This window comes from Schistocerca cancellata, chromosome 2, assembly GCF_023864275.1.
Source record: "Schistocerca cancellata isolate TAMUIC-IGC-003103 chromosome 2, iqSchCanc2.1, whole genome shotgun sequence".
NCBI classification, from domain to species: domain Eukaryota; kingdom Metazoa; phylum Arthropoda; class Insecta; order Orthoptera; family Acrididae; genus Schistocerca; species Schistocerca cancellata.
Genome location: NC_064627.1, coordinates 894,169,141 through 894,190,422, shown reverse-complemented (window position 1 = coordinate 894,190,422; position 21,282 = coordinate 894,169,141).

The following is a 21,282-nucleotide window of genomic DNA, read 5'->3' as shown; positions in this document are numbered from 1 at the left end:
GATGCATCATCCTTTGTCCTCTTCTATAACTCTCGTCTCTGCTTCTAGTTGAATGAATTTTGGTTTTTCATCAGCCTCATGTAGGCACTCTGCATATTCCTGACACCTTCCCAACGCTTCCTCTTGTTTATGAACGATAGTACCATCAATAGCTTCTATTCCCATAATTGTTCTACTTTTCTTTGCTTCAAAGACTACGTCAGTGGCTAATCTATACATTAGTTCATCTTTTCCATCCTTTCCTAGGTTTTCTATTTCTTTACACCTCTCTTTCATCCAGGACTTCCTTGCCTGTTCTGTTTCCCTCCTTAATTCATTATTCAGCTTTCTGTACATTCTTTTTCCTTCCTTAGTTAATACTCTCTTCCATTTCCTTCTTTCTTACAACTACATATACATCTGCATCTACATGAATACTCTGCAAATCACATTTAAGTGGCTGGTAAAGGGTTCATCGAACCACCTTCACTATTATTCCAATCTCGTATAGCGCGCGGAAAGAATGAACACCTGCAACTTTCCGAATGTGCTCTGATTTCCCTTATTTTATCTTGGTGATCGTTCCTCCCTATGTAGGTCGGTGTCAACAAAATATTTTCGCATTCGGAGGAGAAAGCTGGTGACTGGAATTTCTTGAGAAGATTCCGTCGCAAAGGAAAACGCCTTTCTTTTAATGATGTCCATCCCAAATCCTCTATCATTTCTGTGACACTCTCTCCCATATTTCACGATAATACAAAACGTGCTGCCATTCTCTGAACTTTTTCGATGTACTCCGTTAGTCCTAGCTGGTAAGGATCCCACACCGCGCAGTAGTATTTTAAAAGAGGACGGACAAGCGTAGTGTAGGCAGTCTCCTTAGTAGGTCTGTTACATTTTCTATGTGTCCTGCCAATAAAACGCAATCTTTGATTAGCCTTCCCCACAACATTTTCTATGTGTTCCAATTTAAATTGTCCGTTATTGTAATACCTAGGTATTTAGTTGAATTTACGGCTTTTACATTAGACTGATTTATAGTTAACCGAAGTTTAACGTCCCTTTTAGCACTCATGTTTATGACCTCACACTTTTCGTCATCTAGGGTCAACTGCCACTTTTCGCACCATTCAGATATTTTTTCTAAATCGTTTTGCAGTTTATTTTCATCTTCTGATGACTTTATTAGTCGATAAACGACAGCGTCATCTGCAAACAGCCGAAGACACGTGCTCAGATTGTCTCCAAAATCGTTTATATAGATAAGGAACAGCAAAGTGTCTGTAAGACTACCTTGGGGAACGCCAGAAATCACTTCTGTTTTATTCGATGACTTTCCGTGAATTACTACGAACTTTGACATCTCTGACAGGAAATCAAAAATCCAGTCACATAACTGAGACGGTATTACATAAGCACACAATTTCGCTAAGAGCCGGTTGTGTGGTACAGTGTCAAAATCCTTCCGGAAATCCAGAAATACGGAATCGATCTGAAATCCCTTGTCAATAGTACTCAACACTTCACGTGAATAAAGAGATAGTTGTGTTTCACAGGAACGATGTTTCCTGAACCCATGTTGACTGTGTGTCAATAGACCGTTTTTTTCGAGGTAATTCATAATGTTCGAACGCAATATATGTTCTAAAATCCTGCTGCATATCGACTTTAACGATATGGGCCTGTAATTTAGTGGATTACTCCTACTACCTTTCTTGAATATTGGTGTGACCTGTGCAACTTTCCAGTCTTTGGGTACGGATCTTTCGTCGAGTGAACGGTTGTATATGATTGTTAAGTATGGAGCTAATATATCGACATACTCCGAAAGGAACCTAATTGGTATACAGTCTGGACCAGGAGAGTGATTTAAGTTGCTTCACTACTCCGAGGATATTTACTTCTATGTTACTCATGTTGGCAGCTGTTCTCGATTCGAATTCTGGAATATTTATTTCGTCTTCTTTTGTGGAGGCATTTCGGAAGGCTGTGTTTAGTAACTGTGCTTTCGCAGCACTGTCTTCGATAGTATCTCCATTGTATCTCGCAGAGAAGGCACTGATTGTTTCTTGCCGCTAACATACTTCATTCACATACGACCTGAATCTCCTTGGATTTTCTTCCAGGTTTCGAGAAAAAGTTTCGTTGTGGAAACTGTTATAAGCATCTCGCATTGAAGTCCGCTCTAAATTTCAAGCTTCTGTGAAAGATCGCGAATCTTGCGGATTTTGCGTCTGTTTAAATTTGGCATGTTTGTTTCGTTGTTCCTGCAACAGTGTTCTAACCAGTTTTGTGTACCAAGGAGGATCAGCTCCGTCGTTTGTTATTTTATTTGGTATAAATCTCTCAATTGCTGCCGATACTATTTCTCTGAATCCAAGCCACATCTGGTCTACACTTATATTATTAATTTGGAATGAGTGGAGATTGTCTCTCAGGAAGAAGTCAAGCGAATTTCTATCTGATTTTTTGAATAGGTATATTTTTATCTTATTTTTTGAGGATTTAGGGATTGTAGTACTCAATATCGCTACGACAACCCTGTGTTCACTAATCCCTGAATCGGTTTTGATGCTGGTTATTAACTCAGGATTATTTGTTGCTAAGAGGTCAAGTGTGTTTTCACAACCGTTTACTATTCGCGTGGGCTCATGAACTAAGTGCTCGAATTAATTTTCAGATCCCGCATTGTCTTTATTACCCATTATTTCGTTAATCTTTCGTACTTCCTCACCCTAAAATTTCTTCTGCAGATTCCTTAAGGTTTTGTCCCATTCTCTTCCATTTATCGTTTGCACTGCCTTCTTTGGGACCTATATCCCATTTTGACATTAAAATGATTTCCAACTTAGCATACTTACATTCTTCCTTTAGTCTCTCTAAGTCAAATGCTAATGGAGACGTCTATTGCTTATTCCTTCTTGTGATTGTACAATAAGTCACTAAATTGAAATACTGACAAGGAAACATTATTTGTTCCTAGGTACACTATCCTGAAGTACAACACTCTTCTAACTGCTGTCAATAACACCCTTGACATAGCACATCATCTGTCGTACTGCTAAATTCGGAATTCGTGCACTATCTGTATTGAAACTTGTCCTTATTAAATGCCCTCAGCCTACTATATGAGGTTTAGACGCAAGAAACAATAGAACTCAAGGTGATTTTTTGTTTTTTTTTTTGGTCATCAGTCTACTGACTGGTTTGATGCGGCCCGCCACGAATTCCTTTCCTGTGCTAACCTCTTCATCTCGGAGTAGCACTTGCAACCTACGTCCTCGATTATTTGCTTGACGTATTCCAATCTCTGACTTCATCTACAGTTTTTGTCCTCTACAGCTCCCTCTAGTACCATGGAAGTCATTCCCTCATGTCTTAGCAGATGTCCTATCATCCTATCCCTTCTCCTTATCAGTGTCTTCCACACATTCCTTTCCTCTCCGATTCTGCGTAGAACCTCCTCATTCCTTACCTTATCAGTCCACCTAATTTTCAACATTCGTCTATAGCACCACATCTCAAATGCTTCGATTCTCTTCTGTTCCGGTTTTCCCACGGTCCATGTTTCGCTACCATACAATGCTGTACTCCAGACGTACATCCTCAGAAATTTCTTCCTCAAATTAAGGCCAGTATTTGATATTAGTAGACCTCTCTTGGCCAGAAATGCCTTTTTTGCCATAGCGAGTCTGCTTTTGATGTCCTCCTTGCTCCGTCCGTCATTGGTTATTTTACTGCCTAGGTAGCAGAATTCCTTAACTTCATTGACTTCGTGACCATCAATCCTGATGTTAATTTTCTCGCTGTTCTCATTTCTACTACTTCTCATTACCTTCGTCTTTCTCCGATTTACTCTCAAACCATACTGTGTACTCATTAGACTGTTCATTACGTTCAGCAAATCATTTAATTCTCCTTCACTTTCACTCAGGATAGCAATACCATCAGTGAATCGTATCATTGATATCCTTTCACCTTGTGTTTTAATTCCACTCCTGAACCTTTATTTTATTTCCATCATTGCTTCCTCGATGTACAGATTGAAGAGTAGGGGCGAAAGGCTACAGCCTTGTCTTACACCCTTCTTAATACGAGCACTTCGTTCTTGATCGTCCACTCTTATTATTCCCTCTTGGTTGTTGTACATATTGTGTATGACCCGTCTCTCCCTATAGCTTACCCCTACTTTTTTCAGAATCTCGAACAGCTTGCAGCATTTTATATTGTCGAACGCTTTTTCCAGGTCGACAAATCCTATGAAAGTGTCTTGATTTTTCTTTAGCCTTGCTTCCATTATTAGCCGTAACGTCAGAATTGCCTCTCTCGTCCATTTACTTTTCCTAAAGCCAAACTGATCGTCACCTAGCGCATTCTCAATTTTCTTTTTCATTCTTCTGTATATTATTCTTGTAAGCAGCTTCGATGCATGAGCTGTTAAGCTGATTGTGCGATAATTCTCGCACTTGTCAGCTCTTGCCGTCTTCGGAACTGTGTGGATGATGCTTTTCCGAAAGTCAGATGGTATATCGCCAGACTCATATATTCTACACACCAACGTGAATAGTCGTTTTGTTGCCACTTCCCCCAATGATTACAATCATTTAATGAAATAGAACATATTGAAGGATAGGTATAGCTTACTATGCTCAACGAAATAATAACGGGCATAAATGAACATATGAATAAATTCTATTGTCATACTAACTTGTGATAAGCTCATAGCCTGGTTTCAAGAGCGCGTAAGTAACACGCCAGACAGGTTACATGCAGTGAGTATGCTGGGCTCAGTCTGTTAATCTAAAGTTTCCTATTTGGGAATCTGAAGAACTAAGGACACATAGCTATCCCTTCGCACAAGAAGCGATGTACCGCAGCCTTCTGCATCCTCAGCTGGTGACTTACTTTTTGACCTCAAAACATGCCAAGAAGTAACCCATGTGTATTGAAGACTACAATTTTGAGACACTTATATGTTAATTGTAATAATGGCTCAGTAACACTGATATCTCTGATGAAAGCAGAAAGTCTGTAATATTAAGCGACACAGCTCGATGTAGAATGCAAAGCAGGTAATCGACAGTAACGATACTAGAAACTTTAAACAGTGACGAAGGATATACTATTATTCAAGAGTAATTTCAATTGCAGCATAATCATGGCCACAATGAAACACACAATTGTACATGCTTCAGACATGTGGTACAGTAGATTACCACAAAAGAAAGATCTAAACAACAAGAATTTTCCACGCCTTAGAAAGTGTTGAAAACAGCTTTCAGATTGGGGATGTGATGAATTCAACGGCTCCAATATTAGGATGGGCTAATGTAAATCCGATTCTCTAACAAGCCATGAAAACTGACTTCTCTTCGTACAATGAACATTAAATGTAAACATAGATTAATGTGCGTTACAGATATGAAAATCGTGCAATTACTATTCACAGACTTTAGTGACTTCAGTTCTACTTCATACATTACTCAATCATAGCAGCGCTTCACCCTGCGTCCGTTCAAACCGCCAGTACCTTCCGGAACATTCGCTAGTATTACAGCTCGCCAAAGTGTTTCCACCCGAGATATCCATTCTGATTCAGTTGACGAGTTTGATATTTTCAGTGAGCGATTGCTTTGTACAGATAAGTCTTTTGGGAGTGTTGTCCACGTATTTCTTTCCTCGTTCATACTGCGAATAACCTCCTCATTCCTTACCTTAACAGTTCATGTAATTTTCAAAATTGTTCTCCAGCATTCTCCATGCTTCTATTTTCTTTCTGTTCAGGTTTTCCAACAATCCACTACCGTACAGTGTTGTACTCAAAACCTACATTCTCCTTAATTTTTTCTTCAAATTAAGACCTGTGGTTGACGCTGGCAGATCCCTCTTGGTCAGGACTATCCTTTTTGGCAGCGCTAGTCTGCTTCTTACGTTCTCCTCTCTCCGTCAGTAACCTTTTGTAACCTTCATCTACTTCGAGATCGATGTTAAATTTCTCACTGTTCTCATTTCCACCACTTCTCGTTGCTTTCATCTTTCTTCGATTTACTCTCAATCCATATTCTGTACTCATTAGACAGTTCATTCCATTCAACTGATCCTCCAGTTCTACTTCACTTTCACTGAGGATAGCAATCTCATCAGCGAATCGTATCATTGATATCCTTTCACCTTGAATTTTAGTTCTTCTCTTGAATTTTCTTTAATTCTGTCATCACTTCTTCGTTGTATAGATTGAACTGAAGGGGTGAAAGACTGCCTCACTGTCTTACACCCTTTTTAATCCGGGCACTTCGTTCTTGGTCTTCCACTATTATTGTTCCTTCTTGGCTCTTTAAAATATAATAATACATTCCCCGGGGTTTTTGTGCACTATTTTACATGATCGAACGCTATTTCTCCATGTCGATTATTCCTATGAACGAATCTAGATTTTTCATTAGTCTTGCTGTCCACCCCGGTAGCCGAGTGGTCAGCGCGACAGAATATCAATCCTATGGGCGCGGGTTCGATTCCCGGCTGGGTTGGAGATTTTCTCCGCTCAAGGACTGGGTGTTGTCCTCAAATTCATCATTTCATCCCCATCGATGCTCAAGTCGCCGAAAAGGCGTTAAATCGAAAGACTTGCACCCGGCGAACGGTCTACCCGACGGGAGGCCCTCGTTACACATTACATTAGTCTCGCTTCCATTATCAACCGCAACGTCAGAATTGCCTCTCTGGTGCCTTTACCTTTCCTGACGCCACACTGATCGTTGTCTGACACATCCTCAACTTTCTTCTCCAATCGTCGATTGTCAGAAACTTGGATTTATGAGCTGTTGATTGTGCGATTATAGACTACTTCCAGTTGCTGACCTGCTATATTGTAGCTAAATGATAAAGGATCTTTCTTTCTATGTATTCGCAGCCCATGACACTTGTCTACGTTGATATTCAATTGCCATTCGCTGCACCATGCGTCAATTCGTTGCAGATCCTCCTGCATTTCAGCACAATTTTCCATTGTTACAAGCTCTCGATATATTACAGCATCATCCGCAAAAAGCCTAAGTGAAGTTCTCATGTTATCCATAAGGTCATATATATATATATATATATATATATATATATATATATATATATATATATATATATATATATATATATATACTGTGAATAGCAACGGTCCTACAACACTCCCCTGCGGAAATCACTCTTACTTAGGAAGACTTCTCTTCACTGACAATGACATGCTGCGTTCTGTTATCTAGGAACTCTTCAATCCAATCACACAATTGGTCTGATAGTCCATATGCTCTTACTTTGTTCATTAAACGACTGTGGGGAACTGTACCGAACGCCTTGCGGAAGTCAATAAACACGGCATCTACCTGGGAACCCGCGTCTATGGCCCTCTGAATCTCGTGGACGAATAGCGCGAGCTGGATTTCACACGATCGTCTTTTTCGAAACCCATGCTGATTCCTACAGAGTAGATTTCTATTCTCCAGAAAAGTCATTATACTCGAACATAATACGTGTTCCAAAATTCTACAACTGATAGACGTTATAGGTCTATAGTTCTGCACATCTGTTCGACGTCCCTTCTTGAAAACGGGGATGACCTGTGCCTTTTTCCAATTTTTGGAAGGCTACGCTCTTCTAGAGATCTACGTTACACCGCTGCAAGAAGGTGGGCAAGTTCCTTCGCGTACTCTGTGTAAAATCGAACTGGTATCCAATCAGGTCCAGCTGCCTTTTCTCTTTTGAGCGATTTTTAATTGTTTTTCTATCCCTCTGTCATCTATTTCGATATCTACCATTTTGTCACCTGTGTGACAGTCTAGAGAAGGAACTACAGTGCAGTCTTCCTCTGTGAAACAGCTTTGGAAAAAAACATTTAGTATGGCCTTTAGTCTGTAATCCTATGTTTCAATACCATTTTGGTCACAGAGTGTCTGGACATTTTGTTTTGATCCACCTACCGCTTTGTCATAAGACCAAAATTTCTTAGGATTTTCTGCCAAGTCAGTACATAGAACTTTACTTTCGAATTCACTCAACGCCTCTCGCATAGCCCGCCTCACACTACATTTCGCTTAGTGTACTTTTTGTTTGTCTGCAAGGCTTTGGCTATGTTTATGTTTGCTGTGAAGTTCCCTTTGCTTCCGTAGCTGTTTTCTAACTCGGTTGTTGTACCACCCGGGCTCTTTTCCATCTCTTACGATCTTGCTTGGCACATACTCATCTAATGCAAATTGTGCGATAGTTTTGAACTTTGTCCACTGATCTTCAACACTATCTGTACTTGAGATAAAACTTTTGTGATGGGCCGTCAAGTGCTCTGAAATCTGATTTTTGTCACTTTTGCTAAACAGAGAAATCTTCCTACCTTTTTTAATATTTCTTTTTACGGCTGAAATCATCGATGCTGTAACCGCTTTGTGATCGCTGGTTCCCTGTCCTGCGTTAACTGTTTCAAATAGTTCGGGTCTACTTGTTACCAGAATGTCTGATATGTTATTGCCACGAGTCGGTTCTCTGTTTAACTACTCAAGGTAGTTTTGAGATAATGCACTTAAAAAAAATTCACTGGATTCTTTGTCCATGCCACCCGTTATAAACGTTTGAGTCTCCCAGTCTATATCTGATAAATTAAAATCTCCACCCAGAACTCTAACATGGTCTGAAATTTACTCGAAGTATTTTCCAAATTTTCCTTCAGGTGTTCTTCCACAACAGCTGCTGAGCCAGGGGGCCTATAGAGACATCCAATTACCATGTTTGAACCTGCTTTAACCGTGACCTTCACCCACATTATTTCATATTTCTGATCTCCGTCAATTTCCTTCGATACTACTGCACTTTTTATCGATATAAACATGCCTCCCCATTCACTGTCCAGCCTGTCTTTGCGGTATACCACCCATTCGTTCTCTCTTCTGAATCTAATAGTGGAACTCTCATTGCACTCTTAATGTTACCACACCTGCTTTTAATTTCCCCGAAGGTTGTTTTGATTTTTCTAGACAGTTAGCCAGTCCTTCTGAGAATCATTTCTTGTTCAATTGCTTCACATTATTCATGCAGCCATTTCGTCATAGTTTCCCTGCACGTCTTATTTAGTTCATTCCTAAGTGACTTGTATTTCTGTATTCCTGAATTTCGCTAAACATTTTTGTACTTCCTTCTTTCATTCATCACGTGAAGTACCTCTTCTGTTACCTATGGTTTCTTCACGGTTATCTTCCTTATACCTACATTTTTCTCTCCATCTTCTGTGATGGGCCTTTTTAGGTATGTCCATTCCTTTTCACCTGAATTGACTGCTGAGCTATCTACAGCCTCAGAGAATTTCAAACTCATCTCTTCATTCCTTAGTACTTCTGTATGCCACTTATTTGCTTACTTCTTTGCTTACTTCTCGCCTACTCTTCATCACTACTAAATTTTGATCTGAGTCCATATCTCCAGGACACGCCTTACAGCCCAGTACCAGATTTTGGAATCTCTGCTTGACGATTATGTAATGTAACTGAAATCTTCCCGTATCTCCTGGCCTTTTTCAAGTATTCCTCCTCCTCCTGTGGTTCTTGCTACTTGCTATTACTAGTTGAAATTTACTGCAGAACTCAATTAGTCTTTCTCCTCTCCCATTCCTTGTCCCAAGCCCATATTCTTCTCCTACCTTTTCTTTCACTCCTTCCCCTAGAACTGCATTCCAATTCCCCAACGCTGCTATGGTTTCGTCGCCCTTTATGTACAAACTACCAGTTCAATGTCCTCATATACTTTCTCTGCCTCGTCATCTTCGGTTTGCGATGTCGTTGCTGGTGCTGGTTTACTCTAGATTCTGATGAGAACAAACCTATCACTCAACTGCTCACAGGGACGCACTCTCTGTCCTACCTTCCCATTCATAACGAATTCTACACCCGTTATACTATTCGCTGCTGCTGTTGACATTACCCTTTACTCAACTCATCAGAAATCTTTGTCTTCTGTCCATTTAACTTCACTGGTGAATCTGAGCCTTGGCATTTCCCTTCTCAGACTTTCTAGCTTCCCTATCACGTTCAGACTTCTGACATTCCACCCCCCCCCCCCCCGACTCGTAGGACGTTATCCTTTCGTTGGCTATTCAGTCTTTTTGTCATTATTACCTCTCCCTTGGCATCCTGGAGACCGAACGGATGCCTCTTCCTGATTCTTTTGTGAATGGAGAGATCGTCATGGCACTTCTTCAATTACAGGCCATATGTTTTGCGGATATACGTTGTCTTTAATGCTGCGTTTTCTATTGTTGATCATTGTTGATTATTCCTCCTTTAGGGGCAGTTTCCCACCCCAGAGGCAAGAGAGTGCCCTGAACATATGTCCGATCCTTCGACCTGTTTGACAAGACAGTTGGTTGAATGAGGGTGATTTCTTATGCCACAAGCCTTTGGCTGCCATTGTCGATGACTTTTATTCAAAATCGGTATTCGAACCTGGGGCAGAGGACATTCTGATTACTAATCAAGACGCTACCCCCTTTCTAGTCGTGGACCTATCGTCTCATTTAACCTAAGTTTGATCTCCAAAAATAAAAGAAACAAAATCAAATCTACCCGTACTTGACAGCGCAACTGTACCATAAAGAAAGAAATATACTAACCCTCTTCAAGCATTGCCCTTAACTATTCCAAAAAATTCTCCCAAGGGATAGGTTCAATGGGTCTATAAGTTGTTTTATATTTAAGGCAAAGGTCGAGAGTTCGAGTCTCAGTTACGCACGCAACTTTAATTTGCCAGGAAGTTTCGTATCAGCGCACACTCCGCTGCAGGGTGAAAATTTCATTCTGGGAAAGTCCCCCAGGTTGTGGCTAAACCATGTCTGCGCATTATATCCTTTCTTCCTGTATTGATAGATCTGCAAGGTCTGCAGGAAAGCTTCTGTGAAGTCTGAAATGTAGGAGACGAGGTACTGGTGGAACTGAGTCTGTGAGGAAGAGTTGTGAGTCGTGGTAGGGTAGCTCAGATGCTGCTTGCGAACGAGCGCGCGTTTGATTACTTCCGCGTAGCGACTTTTTTCAGAGTCCGACTTCACTGACCATCACGGCTTGCTGTTCAGTATAAGGTACCAAACCTTCACCCTCCCGCGGTGCACGGGCGGTTTAGGTTTGTATCATGTGCCTGACAGCGCGGTGACCTTTTCATTGGCTCTCACATGAGGCTGTGGCGCCGTAGTTCTGCATTCATTACCAGCCTACTGCTAGAGGCTCTTGCACCACACCCTCTCTCAGCACCTATCCAACTTTCAGAAGTCCTACCACCCTTCCTTTACTTCCGCCACTTTCTCCTTGAACTGAGCATCGTCCGCACTGTGACTCTGCCGGCGCAATTGACATCCACGAAGGCGATCTATGGTTTCCTTCAGCAGGAAATGTGGTTGAGGGAAAGCATCCCCACGACGACTGGCGTGGCGTTTGGCGATCGGTGTGCGCTCCTAATCTTGACAATGACGTCCAGCCTGAATGGCACCTTACTGTCAATGGGAAGCAAGTATGCTGGTCACGCTACCACAGGATCAACCTCGCAGACACCCCGTTGTGCGTCGACTGTGATGTTATGGACACAGACCAACACCGCCTGGTGTGCAGATTGGCGAGAGGTGTCTAGTTCTTGGTGTGACAAATGTTGTCTCTAATTACCCGTACGACTCCTCATCAGTTACCTACTCAACTGCTCCTCTTTACGCACGCGGGATACTTCCGCAAGCGAAGACGAACTCTGTGAGGTGGATTTGTGGACACGCAGCACACTACTTGTTTGCTGCAAAATATCCTTGACTCTTAGCAGTGTCTTTAATGAACGTCATCGTCCAGTTGTCCGCAACCCAAAAGACAGACAATTTTTCTCCGATTTCCTCTGCAGTGTCATTCTTAACTCACCCTAGAGCTGGGGTGTACCTGTCATGAAGAGTTGATCCCTGCCTCTTCCACACTTAGAACCGATATATTCACTGGTAATCGGAATGTTCTTATCGGAAAAGCTATACGTTGATAGTCTCACTTAGTCTCACATGTTGCGCCCACCTCCTCCCGTGACGCCGGTTTCCTGATATTCTCGGTGGTATTAAGGACAAAATTAAAGAAATACATAAATAAAAATAAAAAAGAACGAAAAGGCAAATAAATAAATGAACGATGTTCACTGTATTTCAACTCCACGTTCCCTACGCTTTCCTTGGTTCCTAGAGGGTGGGAACATGACATGGTGACCAGACCTCGGGTTGCGACCCCTGCCCACTTTTCCCCCCACACCTCCCTTCGGGCGCCGGGAAGGTTTCTTTTCTTTCAAAAAAAAAAAAAAAAAAAAAAAAAAAGGTGGTAGAGCATTTGCCTGCGAAAGGCAAAGATCTGAAGCTCAAATCTCGGTCCGGGATACAGCTTTAATCTGCCAGAAAGTGTCATATCAGCACACTCCACTGCAGAGTGAAAATTTCATTCTTGTTTTTTATTTATTTTTGTAAATACATGATAATACTTCGTAAATGAGTACAAATGAAAATGTAAACATAAAGTAAAACAGCTTTGTGTACTGCTTTCTCTACTTAAGCGGAAAGAATATTTCCTCACGAAATGGTGCTAGTGGAGTTCTCTTTTCGTCGGCCACTAGTGCTTTCAATGTCCATCAAACCGTCTAAAATATCTGCAACAAACTTATGCTGTATATTTCTAATGCCTCAATGAATGCTGCGTTCCTGGAATCAGCTAATCCCTTTCCTTTGTCACTGTTTGCAATTAAGGTCATTCCGCCTTCGATGAGATACTGCACCGTACGTTACACTGAGCCTGGCACTCCCCAATTAGCGGGAGGGTTTACGAAAAAGCTGAGTGGGCTGTGGGGAAACCGGAACTATAGAGAATCGAAGCATTTGGGATGTGGTGCTGGAGACGAATATTGGACATTAGGTGAACTGGTTAGGTAAGGAATGAGGGGGTTCTGCGAGAAATCGGAGAGGAAATTGATATGCGGAAAACACTGACAAGGAGAAGGGACAGGATGAGGATACCTGTCAAGACATCAGGGAATGACTTCCGTGGTATTAGAGGGAGTTGTAGGGGGCATAATCTGTAGAGGAAGACAGAGATTGGAATACAGCCAGCAAATAATTGAGGACGTAGGTTTCTACCGGTATTATGAAATGAAGAAGTTGGCACAGGACAGAAATTAGTGACGGGCGCGTCAAACTAGTCAGAAGACTGATGACTAAAAAAAAAAATGATGATTTGCAAAGAATGTACGGCATCGTTAGGTGCTTTCAAGAGTGGTATGAGCGTTTTGCATGTACCACCAGTATTCAGGTTCCACTTTCTCCCCTTCGCCGAAGGTGTAATCGATTGCCATTCCCTTGAAACATGTAAGCGCATGATATTCGACGAGGGCAAAGTAACAGTCATCCGGACACAGAAGGGATCGAGGCTCAATCACATCAAGTGAAACATGTAGGTAACAAGCTAAGATCTTCTGTGTCAGTCGCCAAACGCCGGACGCCGACACGCACTTGAAGCGACGTTCGTTATGTGTCCAGCAGGCGACAATCGGTGCAAAGTGGGGAGTCCGTTAAACCGATGGCGTTGAGCCATTGTCTCGTCGCATATTTTTTGTTGCTAACTTGATACCACGTCGCGAGCACTGTGGCGGGTAGAATGTGGTGGTGTATTCCTTTCCACACTCGTGGCCAACTGACAGTTCGCTACCCGTGAGCCGTACTCACTCCCAACTATGCGTTTTCATGAACTTGGCTGTCTATCTGTGTTTGGTTTCCTGCCCTTGTTGCGGTTACTCCGTGGTTCTTCTTCCTTCTACGTGTGGCAGCAGTGATGTGTATCGATATTTGCACCGGGTACCATCTTTGGTTTTGTGCCTATAGTTTCTGGCTAGGGGGTCTGTGGCCAGTCGGTCGGTTGCTGCGGACCAGGGAAGTTATCGCCACGCAGTGCTGTCCGCTGGGAGCGCTGGCGGTCCCTGCACAGTGTCGGAGCGTGTGTGGGGCTATCCGATAGCTACGAGCTTCGTGGCTCACCGACCCAGGACGTCAAAGTTGAGTAGTGGTTTCAAGTAGCCACGCCACGTCCATTCATGTTGGGTAGTTCATTTCGGTGGTTCGCTGTTGGGGAGGTTTTCCTGTGAGCAACACCGAGTGTTTGTATTGCTGAAATTTAGCCGACATGCGGAAGAATTAACTATATTGGTTGACTACAATTCAAGTGCACCAGCGGAATTTTCTGCCTTGTGGCTGTTAGTGTTCCGGTTACCTGCCCTGGCCATTAACATAAATTCAGGCAGTCTCCTTTCTTCACCTGTTGTCGCTGTCCAACACAGTGTGTAGTTTTGACAGCTTAGTACACATACATATTTGATTGTTTCACGCCCGTAACATTTTGTGTTTGCATTCTCATTCACCGATTGGTGGCAAGTAAGTCGTTTGTCGGTCGGTCCGTGGCTGTCCCTTGGTTGGGTTCCGACGGATCAAATATAGTTGGGCTCACCATCTGTCTCACCAAAGTGAACGAGGGCAGTCCGACCCCTTGGAGGCTTCTGAGTGTTGTTGTCTTTACTGTCTTTCTCACCGGTGTTTAATCGTCTATTTATAATGTATCATAGCCAATGATAAAAGAAAAATTCTTAGTTTAACTTTGTTTTATGTAAGTAAGTTTGAATTCCGGCAAGTGGACATTTGCTGAAAGGTTATTGCCGTTGTGTTGTCTTTTCTTTTAGTCTGGTTTCAGCTACTTAAAACTTAAGTTTTATGGTTATATATTTCTTAACTTGGAAAACTAATTGTGGGTCTTCAGCCTTGGAACCTTGTTCTTAAAATTACCTTAAAAGCTTAAACGTAGCGGCTTGGAAGCTTTTTCTTAAGGTTATCTTTCAAGCTTAAACACTGGGGCCTTTGAAACGTTACGGCAATTTATTTTATAATCTTGTGGGTCTTCAGCTGTTTGTATTGCATCTTATTATATATATATACTCCTGGAAATGGAAAAAAGAACACATTGACACCGGTGTGTCAGACCCACCATACTTGCTCCGGACACTGCGAGAGGGCTGTACAAGCAATGATCACACGCACGGCACAGCGGACACACCAGGAACCGCGGTGTTGGCCGTCGAATGGCGCTAGCTGCGCAGCATTTGTGCACCGCCGCCGTCAGTGTCAGCCAGTTTGCCGTGGCATACGGAGCTCCATCGCAGTCTTTAACACTGGTAGCATGCCGCGACAGCGTGGACGTGAACCGTATGTGCAGTTGACGGACTTTGAGCGAGGGCGTATAGTGGGCATGCGGGAGGCCGGGTGGACGTACCGCCGAATTGCTCAACACGTGGGGCGTGAGGTCTCCACAGTACATCGATGTTGTCGCCAGTGGTCGGCGGAAGGTGCACGTGCCCGTCGACCTGGGACCGGACCGCAGCGACGCACGGATGCACGCCAAGACCGTAGGATCCTACGCAGTGCCGTAGGGGACCGCACCGCCACTTCCCAGCAAATTAGGGACACTGTTGCTCCTGGGGTATCGGCGAGGACCATTCGCAACCGTCTCCATGAAGCTGGGCTACGGTCCCGCACACCGTTAGGCCGTCTTCCGCTCACGCCCCAACATCGTGCAGCCCGCCTCCAGTGGTGTCGCAACAGGCGTGAGTGGAGGGACGAATGGAGACGTGTCGTCTTCAGCGATGAGAGTCGCTTCTGCCTTGGTGCCAATGATGGTCGTATGCGTGTTTGGCGCCGTGCAGGTGAGCGCCACAATCAGGACTGCATACGACCGAGACACACAGGGCCAACACCCGGCATCATGGTGTGGGGAGCGATCTCCTACACTGGCCGTACACCACTGGTGATCGTCGAGGGGACACTGAATAGTGCACGGTACATCCAAACCGTCATCGAACCCATCGTTCTACCATTCCTAGACCGGCAAGGGAACTTGCTGTTCCAACAGGACAATGCACGTCCGCATGTATCCCGTGCCACCCAACGTGCTCTAGAAGGTGTAAGTCAACTACCCTGGCCAGCAAGATCTCCGGATCTGTCCCCCATTGAGCATGTTTGGGACTGGATGAAGCGTCGTCTCACGCGGTCTGCACGTCCAGCACGAACGCTGGTCCAACTGAGGCGCCAGGTGGAAATGGCATGGCAAGCCGTTCCACAGGACTACATCCAGCATCTCTACGATCGTCTCCATGGGAGACTAGCAGCCTGCATTGCTGCGAAAGGTGGATATACACTGTACTAGTGCCGACATTGTGCATGCTCTGTTGCCTGTGTCTATGTGCCTGTGGTTCTGTCAGTGTGATCATGTGATGTATCTGACCCCAGGAATGTGTCAATAAAGTTTCCCCTTCCTGGGACAATGAATTCACGGTGTTCTTATTTCAATTTCCAGGAGTATATATATATATATATATATATATATATATATATATTATTTTATTTGTAATTGTAAATGCGTGTCTTAGTCACTTGAAATCACCTTGTTGATTTTTTTAAGATTTCTTGTTTGGAAGCCTTCAGCAGTGAAAGACTTGGAGTTTGATGTGTTATTAAATTACAATAAATTACAATTTTAAGGTGAAACTGACCCCAATCTTATTTGGCCCTTTCCACAATCCTAATCACCTGTTCTGCCTTGGGGGTTTAGCGGGCGTTTAAACTTGGTTTCTACCACGTTACGCGGAATTGCCAGCAGAAAGGTGGTCTAAAAATCATTCGCCTTCGACGGGCGAGTTGTGGGGAGATCCGTCGCCACATAGCTGTATTCCAGGATGAATATCGATACATGGGAGGGCTGTGACGCGACGAGCGCCACCGACACCGGTGGGACTTGAGGCGGCTTCAGGACGTCCAATAGACGAGCATTGAGGGAGGCGTGTTGACTGGTCTATCGTTTCCACGTACTACTCATACAAAGGGTAGTTGCTAGTGCTCGGACATAAACCAGTCCCAGCTCTCCACTGCGTGAGGGGGGTGGGGACGAGGAGAGTGTCATAACGTATCTTGAATATGTGCCCTGTGGATAGGAAACAAGCGCCTGAATTCTGCGACGTGTCGCCGCTCATAGGTAGAGGACTGAGCCATGTGATTGAGTTTTGATGCCACATAGAGGTTCAAGTCCCGGAGCTGTTTCTGGCGCACCATCACGCGCACAATCTATAGTAACAGTTTTAGCTTACTGCTGCCGTTCCGCGCACGTCCTTCGTACATCTGTCTCTCAAATATCTCACTTCAATGGCTGGCGGGAGGGACGCGACAGCGACTGGCCTGAGACCACCACCGACTTGTTGATGTTCAGAAGACTGGCCGCAGCCTCTCATATCTCCCGATCCCATTTAGCAGACTGCGGACTTCATCGGCGGAACGAACCAGCAGTAGCAGGTCGTAACGTACGCCCTATAGTAGAAGGTGACGTCCCACAGGGCGATGCCAGAAAGCCTGTGATTGGGACCCCCGAGGAGTGGCTCGAGCGTGATTGCAAACGGTAGGTAGAAAGGAGGCAAACCTGTCGTAGAGACCTGTTGAAGAGTATTGGACCCACCGTTCGTCCATTGACCTGGACCTGCTCGTCGCTGCTGCCAGAAGGTGCCGCAGGGCGTCAGTGAGTGTGGGAGGATATCCCATGCGGTGCATCCCCTGTAGTAGGAAGTTGTTGTCAGTCTGTCGAAGACCCACTGAAATCGGTGGAGAAGATCGCCGCTCGTAGTCGGTACGCCGAGGTGAACGCCATTAAGTCCCTGCAGTCGCCTGTGGCCGTTTGTATGTTGGCGTCTCTCCCCTGTGACGTCTGTTCTGGGGCGAAAATCATTGACAAAGTCTTCTTGATGCGGCCTGCTAAAAAACTAGCAAACACATTTTAGAATTTACGGTGCAATTTGTATGACTATGTGACAACAGTGACGAAATCATCGGTTTTTTTATCTGTGCCGTTGCTTTTATATCGCCTAGAATGATGATGTAAACGCTTTATGAACCTGATGATGGCTCGTTGCCCGAAATTGTTAGTTCAATAAAAAAATTTTTATCTGGACCTCTTGGTGGCTAATCGTGCCGTTTTTTAGGTCACGGGAGGCTGAGTAAGGCCATCTAGGAATTGAAAGACCCTACATTTGAGACTACTGATCTTATCCGAACTTAGTTGGAAGCGACTGAAAGAGACAGTATTGTACCAATTTTCACGCTCGCACAGCCGTAGTCTTGAGACTCTTATTCCTATGCTTATTAGTGAGTGAAATACTGATACAGGTGAGTGCACACAGTAATTTAATATCGTGTAAATTACGATGTTGTCAAAGTCGTTAGAGGTTTTTGTTATAGTTCTTAAATCCAATGCGCAATACATGAAGTTCTGCAATTTTCGAATGTTTTTCACATGTTGGGTTTTTGTGTACTGAAATTTCTTCGAAGTTACGCTAAAGCTGTGTACTAAGCGCTAACGCAACGAATCTTCATCACTATATTAAAACATTTTACATTCTTTGCTGATATTGTTATTAAAATCCTAGGCATCTGTGGCACGTCAGCTGTATAGGTTATAAGAATTAATTTTTTTCTAGGAGGAGGGGGGTGGGACGGCAAACGGCAAGAAACTGCAAACTGCCTACGCCCCCCCCCCCCTTCCAGTGTTTTCCCCAGTAACAAAGCCTACACACGCGCCTGAGTACAAGAACAACTCTAGAATCACGCAGATACTCTCAGTCCGACATTAATTTTTTGGCAGCAGCTGTGTACTATAGATTCCAGGGAAACAATTGCGATTTATCGCACACTGTATCTCGAAGATCTGTGAAGAAAGACAACCATTTGGTCCCATGTAAGTACTGCAAATGGTAACTTGTGAAAACGCGATGCTGATTGAGGTTTTCAATATGTAACGTAGTCACTTTTATTGTACCAGCTAGCCTTCAAACTAATTTGAACAGTGTCTTCACTTTCCTCCAGTTCTCTGGCAATTCGTTCATTTCTCCATACTCGTTACACGTGTTTGATAGTTCATGCCACCTACTCAAAGCCTTGTGGTCCTTCCAAGTAATTTCATTTTTATTTTTTCTTCATCGCTAAATTAACAGGTCCACAAGTACCATCCAACGTCTGTGTGTAATAAAATCCAACAAGAACTAGGAGCTACTATAGAATGTAAGGTACAAGAAATTAAGCGTTACAACAAGAGCTAGAAGTGTAGATTATCCATGAGAAAACTACTACTGGACAAATAGAAATGATGAAAAAGAACAGTCTTCACAAGTTAGTGTTAGATTGTAATCTTTATGGGAGGAGGAACATCGTAAGACCTAAGAATGGATGATAGAGTGCATGAAGACGCAAGTGGCTTAAAATTCTAATCCATGAAGCGATGAGAAGAGGATGAAGATCAGTACCGTAACACATGCTCTGTAGAGGCATAAATGTCAAAAATATCTTAATCGTACATGAATAATTCAAGTGAGCTAGCTCATCGGTTTAGGTACATATCGCCCTGAAGCAACGTTAAACTACTTACCATAACAACGGAAGTACTGTCGAGTGAGATACCTGCGAACTGCATCTTTGCTTTGTCTTTGATTGTCTTAGACTGTACAATAAGTTAAATAGGCGGAAACTGTTCGACAGCAATACTGACAAAGAGAGAGAGAGAGAAAGAGAGAGAGAGATTGGGGGGGGGGAGGAAGGAGGGAGGGAGGAATGGAGGGTTAGCGGAAGGGAGAGTAGATAAGACTTGTCAAACAGTGCATGGCGAATAGCAATTAGGCTGTGAGGAACGGTCAAGAGTCGTCCTTGATACCTTAGCCAATAAAAAAATGGCTTCGAAGTTATGTTTATGGCGTTGAGCCCCTGCTCGGCGCACAGTTTTAATCTGTTAGAAGGTATCGAAATTCCGTACAGTGCGCTTAGCTACAATGTGAAAGATACAATCTGCTACAACGGAGTACCTCATTTGTAGAACATCCATAGCAAGCCGTTCCTCTCTCTCTCTCTCTCTCTATCTATCCCCCTACCCACTCTGCCACCTTGAGAAACAATAATGACTTTAAATACATCTTTTATTTATTTTTTACGTTTTTATCAGGCTATTTGCCCACTAAAACAAAACATCTGATGCGTATAATCGCGGAGGTACGAATAAAACACACGAACTACGAAAAAAAAGAAAAAAATTAAATGTTAGTGTGATTCAATCTTATACCGTGGATGAGGTAGGAATATTATGATTCAACGTCCATCGACGACGAGGTCAGTACAGATGGGACACATGGTCTGATTGTGGAAGAACGGGCAAGGAAATAAGTGGTGTCCTTTCAAAGGAAACTTTGCCTGGAGCTGTTTAGGCAATCTGGATAGCTGGATGGGGACATGAAGCGCCACTGTCCAAAAAACAGTCCAGTGTCTTATTACTGTTCTAGCTCACACAGTTAAAATATTTGGGAGAGAAGAAGAATCGAGGAGGAGAAACAGAGAAGAAGGGTAATTATAGTTATCTCGTACTACACTTGAATTGTTGTCGACGTAATGGAGGCTGCGTCTGTAGTCTGTATTACGCTAGTTGTTACTGATGTTCAAGCCCCGAAGATGTACAATTGTTATGTTACCGCGGGGAGTACCGTCTGCAGAAAATCACTTTATGGTCTCTACCTCCTACAACAAGCACGCAGTTTACTTGTGGTATATCTGGTATCGATAGCTACGATGCCACAACGTAGGTCCGCTCTGCTGGCCGCACTACGAGAGACACCGACGTCAGCGCCCTCCAGCCGGTGCTGTCGAGGTCTACGAGCTCCGCGACTGCTTCAGCCCATTTTCATCAGGTGCAGCTAGCCAGGACACTTCGCTTCAGCATCGCACCTACGTACAAAGTTATGTAATCGTTTATCACCTTATTTTTCCACCAGTAAACCATTTTTTTCCAGTACCGTCTTGCATTACCTTTTCCCCGTTCCTATCCACGCGCCGCCTCCCAGACAGGATATAAAAGTATAGATATTGGGGATGCAAGCTTGTCAAAAATCTGTTCTTATTTTTATTTATTTCCCGTAATGGATGAAATTATTCAGTACGGAAAACAGCTTCAAACTCATTTCGTATCTCGAAGAATATTGACGCTTTTTGTCAAAAATGGGTAGACGAGTCAAGTTGAGATTCATGTCACAGATTCAGGCCTACGGTCCCTCTGCGGTGTAGAACAATGCAGTCAAAAGATACAACCATTTCTCTCACATATTTTGACACTCGCAAACTCACTCATAAAAGCCTATAGGCTACTTCCATTTGGACTAAAACCATGA